The 6,666-nt window shown below is 36.5% G+C and overlaps 1 long non-coding RNA gene across 1 annotated transcript; it reads right to left on the reverse strand.

Moving 5' to 3' along the window:
* Positions 1-666: 666 nt before the first annotated feature.
* LOC127534966 (uncharacterized) lies at positions 667-5,045 on the reverse strand. The gene is made up of 2 exons (XR_007943605.1): positions 4,714-5,045; positions 667-3,300 (listed from the first exon to the last, which is right to left on the reverse strand). It is a non-coding gene; the product is annotated as an uncharacterized LOC127534966 (long non-coding RNA).
* Positions 5,046-6,666: the final 1,621 nt, after the last annotated feature.

A 6,666-nucleotide genomic window follows, 5' to 3' on the forward strand; every position in this document is an offset into this window, starting at 1 on the left:
AGAGTGCTATATAACGATAAAACATCGTTGTTTATTTCACTGATCTCAAAGTGCAGCAAAGGCAGAAAAAAAAGGACTTTGAACCAAGTAAGACACTGGAAATAACCACGTGTTTTGTTTTCATGTAACTACGAAGCAATTTGCAAGCAAACTTAAAATGTCGCAAAAAGGTGGTAAAAGAAAATGAGAGTTCAGCTGGTTTGGAGCAAACAAACCTGCTGAGGAGGAAGAAAAAACTTAATAATTAGTGGCCTTGTTGACTGAGAGAGAAGTGGAAAGTGATTGTTGATGATTGTTGATGATTTCATTCCAGGAACGTCAGAAATGCCAGGAACGTCTTCTTCTTCTTCTTCTTCTTACCCTGAGGTAAAATAAGCAGCTCTGTCATGATGTTTGTTATGTCTGAAGTCCTTCTTAAGAGGCGTTTCCATCTCCCTTTAAGTTCTTTAAATGAAAAGGTAAAAACCACCTCCAGTGACTCTAATTAAGGACACTTTTTCCTAATTTGCCGTTACTATCAAATGTTTTCAAATGTGATACTTGACACAAAATGAATATTAAAATATATCAATGCAAACAAGGCTAAAGATGGTTCAGAACTTTGAAGATAAATCTGGCTTTATTGATTTCAACCGCACCACAGCACCGAGACAGTACTTGTTAATGATTGATTGATTTGATTTTATTAAAGTGTCATGCACATTTGTGCCCAGCCCACATGGGCTTACAAGACACTAACAAAAAATACATAATGTGGCTGCAGACCACAACTTATAAACAAGAATTATATTAGACTGGATACAACAACCTTTGCCTTCTATCCCAGGCTTTACATAGATACTTGGCAATGGAAAACACATGATTTTCAAACAGGCAACTCAAAATAGAACTTTCTGTTTGCCAAAAAATATCTGGATCCAAGCATCCATCAAACAAAATATTTCTTAACTCACAATAACAGGGACAATAAAGAACAAAATGTGGCTCATCTTCTACCACGTTAAGGTCACACAGCGTACATAGCCGTTGTTCTTCAGGTAAACCTTTATACCTACCAACTTCAATTGCCAGAGGTAACGTGCCAGTTCTCAACTGAGCACATAGGGATCTTTGTTTTCTCGATAAATGTAACAAAATATAGTTTTCTGTTTTATAATCTTCCTTAAAGTGAATATGTTTTAACTTAGTTTTTTGACAAATGTCATAATTCCATTGTTTTTTTAAAAGCATCTGTTAACTTTTGATGTAGTAAATTTAAATTACATTTAAGTTTGTTTCTACTAATATAATTTAAATCATTATCAGAGAATAATTTAGTCAAAATTGTTGATCGTTGAAGTGTTAAAATCATTGATGAGATCCACTTAAATACATACAATGGCAGAATTTCAGTCTTACTATGACTGGATGTCAGTGCTGCATGTGACACAGTCGACCAAAGCATATTACTAAACCAACTGGAAAACTGGGTACGACTTTCTGAATCCTATAGGTCTGAATGGACAAAAACAAGCCATGGAGTTCCCCAAGGCTCCATGCTGGGGCCTCTTCTGGTAAATATTAACGTACTCTATGCAGATGACATACAACTTTATATAACCTATCACAAAGGGATTATAATCATGGACAAGAGCTCTGTAGTTGCTTAGAACAAATAAATGTTTGGGTGTGCCACAGTTTTCTTCAACTAAATACAGACAAAATGGAAGTAATTGTTTTTAGAGCCAAAGAAGAACAATTAAAAGTCAGCAGTCAGTTTCAATTTGCAACGTCGAATACTACAAACCTATTCGGAAATCTTGATACTTAAAGAACGGTGTCTACTTTATGGATATAAGAAATTACAACTCTCGGCGGACAAAAAAATAAGCTGTGAAGTTCCCCAAAGCTCCATACTGGGGCCTTTTTTGTTAAATGTCTACATGGTCCTACTGGCTCAGATTATGTAAACAACAAAATCTGACACCTTCACTATGCAGACACATTCAGTTTTACATAATGTCTCCATGGGGCAATACCCATGTAAAAGAAGTCAGTAGTTACATAGAAAAAAATCACCTATTGGATGTATCCCAGTTTTCTAAAGATAAAAAAGGACAAAACTGAAGTAATTGTTTTGTAGTCAAAGAACAACAATTACAAGTCAGCAACTGGTTTCAATTCACAATGTTGAATACCACAAACCAAGCCAGTCTACTTTGTCTCTGTAGGTAATTACAAATCTCAGCAGACAAAAAATGCCTTGTGAAGTTCCCCAAGGTTCAATACCTTTCCTGATTAATATTTGCCTGCTTCTGGTAGCTCAGATGAAAGAAAACAATAAAATAGGACACCAAAACTATGCAGATGACACAAAACTTTACATAACCGTATCACCAGAGGACTAAAACCTCATACAAAAGGTTTGCAAAGTCTTTTTAGCAACTGAACCAAGATAAACCTGAAGTAAGGCAAAGAAGAACAATCACATTCAGCTTTAATCTGTAATGTTAAATACCACAAACCAAGCCAGAAGTCCTGGTACTTAAAGACCAGGATCTTCTTTTTGTCTGTAGGTAATTACAGATCTGAGCAAACAAAACTAACGTGGAGTTTCCCAAGACTCCATACTGAAGCTTTTTCTGTTCCTACTAGCTCAAATGGAAAACAATCAAATGCAGATGACACCCAACTTTACACAGACATGTCACCAAGGGACTATAATCATGTACAAGATCTCAGTAGTTGGAAAGAACAAATTGACTGGGTGTGCCACAGTCTTTTTATCAATCAAAGATAAAACTGAAGGAATTATTTTTGGAGGCAAAGGAAAACAATTAATCGGTCATCTTAAAAACCCCAAAGCCGGAAACCTCAGCTTGTTTTTTTATCCTATGGAAGCTTTGGTTCCAAATAGGACTAAAAATACAACTTAATATTGACATAGCCTCTATGTGACATGACATGAAACTCTTCATTTTTTCACGTTTCATCCCCAACAAACCAGTTCAGACTGCATTCAGACCCAGACAGAAATCCCATTATAGAAGGCCTTTGTCTGTAATATCTGAAACACCAAACAAACACATCAGAGAGGCTGAGAGGTGAGTAAAGCAGGAGGTAGATGAGGAGGAAGAGCAGCTGGCCGGGACTTCAGAGGCAAGAGGGCCTCTTGTTGGATGTTCCTGTTTACTGGAAGCTTTCTGAGAAGATTCAGCCTCAAACAGAGAACAGAAGGACGACAGGAAGACGAGGCCGGCCTTCTTCATCTTCTTCTTTTCATCTCTCTTCTTCATTGATGGCGAGCGGATTCAGGGGTCACTATTGCAGAAACTAAGATGTCATTGTTGGAAATTACAAACCTAACAACTACAGCTGGAGAAAGCAGCACTGGGTTCTCACAAAATTCATGTCTAACTGGTGAACATATTACATTTTGTTCTTGGGGACGAATATTTTCCTTATGGGCTGAAAAACCCAAAACAAACACCAAAAAAGACCAAATACTGGACTTAAAGGTCTCATTGCTGTACATACAGGTTCCAGTTTTGCTTGTTCTTGTGTATGAGCACATATAGATGATGCTACACATTTCTAAAAATGGGTTTTACACTATTTCACTCATTCAAATGTATTATTGCACTGGCAAAGATATATATAAAAAGCCACCAGGTAAACACAGATGTAAACAGCAGCCATGTTTTATAGAATTCTCAAGTGAATTTGAAGCAAACTTCAAAAAATGCAAATTACACTTTTTAAAAGTGAATAAATTTGAAGATGGGACCATCATTTACAAAATAAACATTATTTACTTGAAGAGCCTTAAAACAAGCTATTGAGACCATAAACTCAGCAGGAAAATGTCTAGTGAAGTAACAAATCGAGTCAGAAATCAACTCATTTTCTCTTGGACTTCTATACCATCACACATTTAGAGGAGTCGCCCCCTGCTGGCTGTTAGAAAGAATGCAGGTTTAATTTGGGGTTAAAGGCTTTTGCCATCTTTTCTATACAGTCTGTTGGATCTACACAATATTAGACAGGTGGTTTTAATCTTATAGCTATTTTAGATTTTTCTGAAATTGGTCAAATATCAGGATTCTGAAGCTTTTAATTTAAAAGAATCAGCCTCTATAGCTGTTATAAAGAGATATGCCTACTTCAAAATAGAATGGAAGATGCAAATTTGCACATGGGTGATGCTACACATCCCTGAAAATAGGTTGTACACTATTTCACTTATCTTCAAATGCACTAGCAAAAACTTGAAAATAAGCTACCAATTTAACATGGATGTAAACAGCAGCCAATGAATACAAATTAAACTGGTTTGAAGCAAATAAACTCAATGGTAGAGCAATAAATTGTAAAATAAACATCTTAATTTATATAAGGAGACTCAAAACTAGCAATTGAGACCATAAACTCAGTTGGAAAATGTTCACTGACAGAACAAATCAAGTTAGAAATTGGTTAAATTTCTTATTGACTTCTATACGATCACTCAACCAGAGGAGTCGCCCCCTGCTGGCTGTTAGAAAGAATGCAGGCTTAATTCATTTTTCAGACTCTTTCAGAAAAATTTATATACAGTCAGTTGGACCAACACAATAATGGGGAGGTAGTTTTGCTTTTACAGTTCATTTATATTCTAAAACGATTACTGAAATTGGTCAAATATCAAGACGCTGAAACCTTTAATTAAAAAAAATCCATGCTTGCTGCTCTTACCAGATTTGTTCACCTCAAACAGGATTGCAGATGCAAATTAGTGTAAACCAGTGCAGCCAGTTTTCTGCTGTTGTCAGTTCAGCAACAAATCCATCCTTTACATCACATGCAAATACTGTTCTGTAGCTGCTAGTCAAGTCCTAAAACTACTCACATTTCATTCAGCGGCTATAAAAAAAATGTCCTTTTTTTAAGCCACTTCAAAGACACGTGCATGTTCGGTGCTGCACACATTGTCCAGTTCAAAGCCTGAAGGGGTCTCCAGTCAGTCTGCACACACTCATACAATCAGGGGAAGCCCAGTAGAAGCTGCAGACCCAGGACCATCTGCCCCGCAGCCAAGCACAATAAACACCCCTAGAGGTCGGCTTCAGTCGCCTCCTCTGTGGCTGGGATCAGGTGGAAAGCCAGAGCACACCCACCCCGAGTGTAAACAACCCACCCCGAGGACCCCAGGCGTCCTGGGTGGGGGCCACCAAACATCCCTTTGGTGTGTCGGGGGGCTTCAAAGGTATCAGAGTGGGCCTGAGACGGATCCAGGCAGTTGGAGGCAGTTTTTTATTTTTGTTCCTGACCTGGTTTGGGATGAATTTGCAGTAAATCGGCGAAGGGACGAGGGATTTAGTGGCACAATATTGGTCTGGAATCCGAAGCCTCCGCGAATGAGTGAATCTAAAAACCGAAGCTCCAGATGTAAATGTGCAGCTCACTGGAAACATCCTTATTTCTGCATTTACACCTTTTTATTTGGTATAACCGGCTCCTCAGAACACAAACTGTTAATTTAAATGAAGAACAAATCGAGCAGCAGGAGCCTGACGTGAAGCAGAATTGATCCATCAGCCAAAGATGTGAGGCTCCATCAGTTTAATCTGTTAACAGGAAGCTTCATCAGAGCCTCTGTGGAGAAAACACGGTTTATCACTGGATTTTAGATTAAAGATAAATGAGATTTTATGTTTTATTGGTCGTTAAGTGATGATTTTAGGTCGACACTGATGACTTGAAGCAGCTGCGGTTCTGGTGTCTTTTAACATTCCTGTTGTCTTCATTTATGGGCACCAAAAAAATATTGTTTCCTTGTTAAAAAAAATCCAAAAAGTCTGCAAAAAAATTCTCCTGACTTCTGAAAATGTGAAAAAACCTTCAGGAAGAAAATTCCAATAATTATTTAGTTTCCCTTAAAAGCTTAACTTTAAAAATCCCCCAAATTTGACAAGAAAATTCTTGTAAATATTTTCAAAAAATCAGTAAAAATCTTACAAAAAATTTGTGAAAATATCTAAAGTGATTACATTTATATCAGTAAAAGTTCTATTTTCTTTAAGAACATTGACAAAAAAATCTACCAAAATACAGCAAAATTCATATATATATATATATATATTTACACACACAGTGTATATATATACACGTATATATACACACACACACATAAATATACATATATTCATTTCTAGCTTATTTATGCATGCTGTATGCAAAAAAAGTTTCATTTTCGAAGCAATAATGACAGTACATAACTGTAGAGGAGTAAAAGTAGCAAATGGGGTAAAAACAAAAGACTCAAGCTAACTACAAGTACCTCAGATTTGTACTTAAGTACAGCTTTACTCATCTAAAATAATCAAACTTTGAGAGGTTACATTGTGTTCACGAGATTCCAGCACTTTTACCTTGACTCTATTGCAGTTTCATTCATATATATATATATATATATATATCCATTTATAGCTTATTTACATGTTCTGTATACAAAAAAACCCCCTCTCATTTTCAAAGCAACAATGACAACAAATAACTGTAGAGGAGTAAAAGTAGTAAATGGGGTCAAAATGAAAGACTTCAGAGAAGTTGGTTTGATTATTTCACAGAAATAATATTTCTGTGTTTCTGCTGGTTCATCCATCTTGGTAAGAAACATGAAACTGACGACATAAAAAGCACTCATGA

Source organism: Acanthochromis polyacanthus, chromosome 8 (assembly GCF_021347895.1).
Source record: "Acanthochromis polyacanthus isolate Apoly-LR-REF ecotype Palm Island chromosome 8, KAUST_Apoly_ChrSc, whole genome shotgun sequence".
Lineage (NCBI taxonomy): Eukaryota > Metazoa > Chordata > Actinopteri > Pomacentridae > Acanthochromis > Acanthochromis polyacanthus.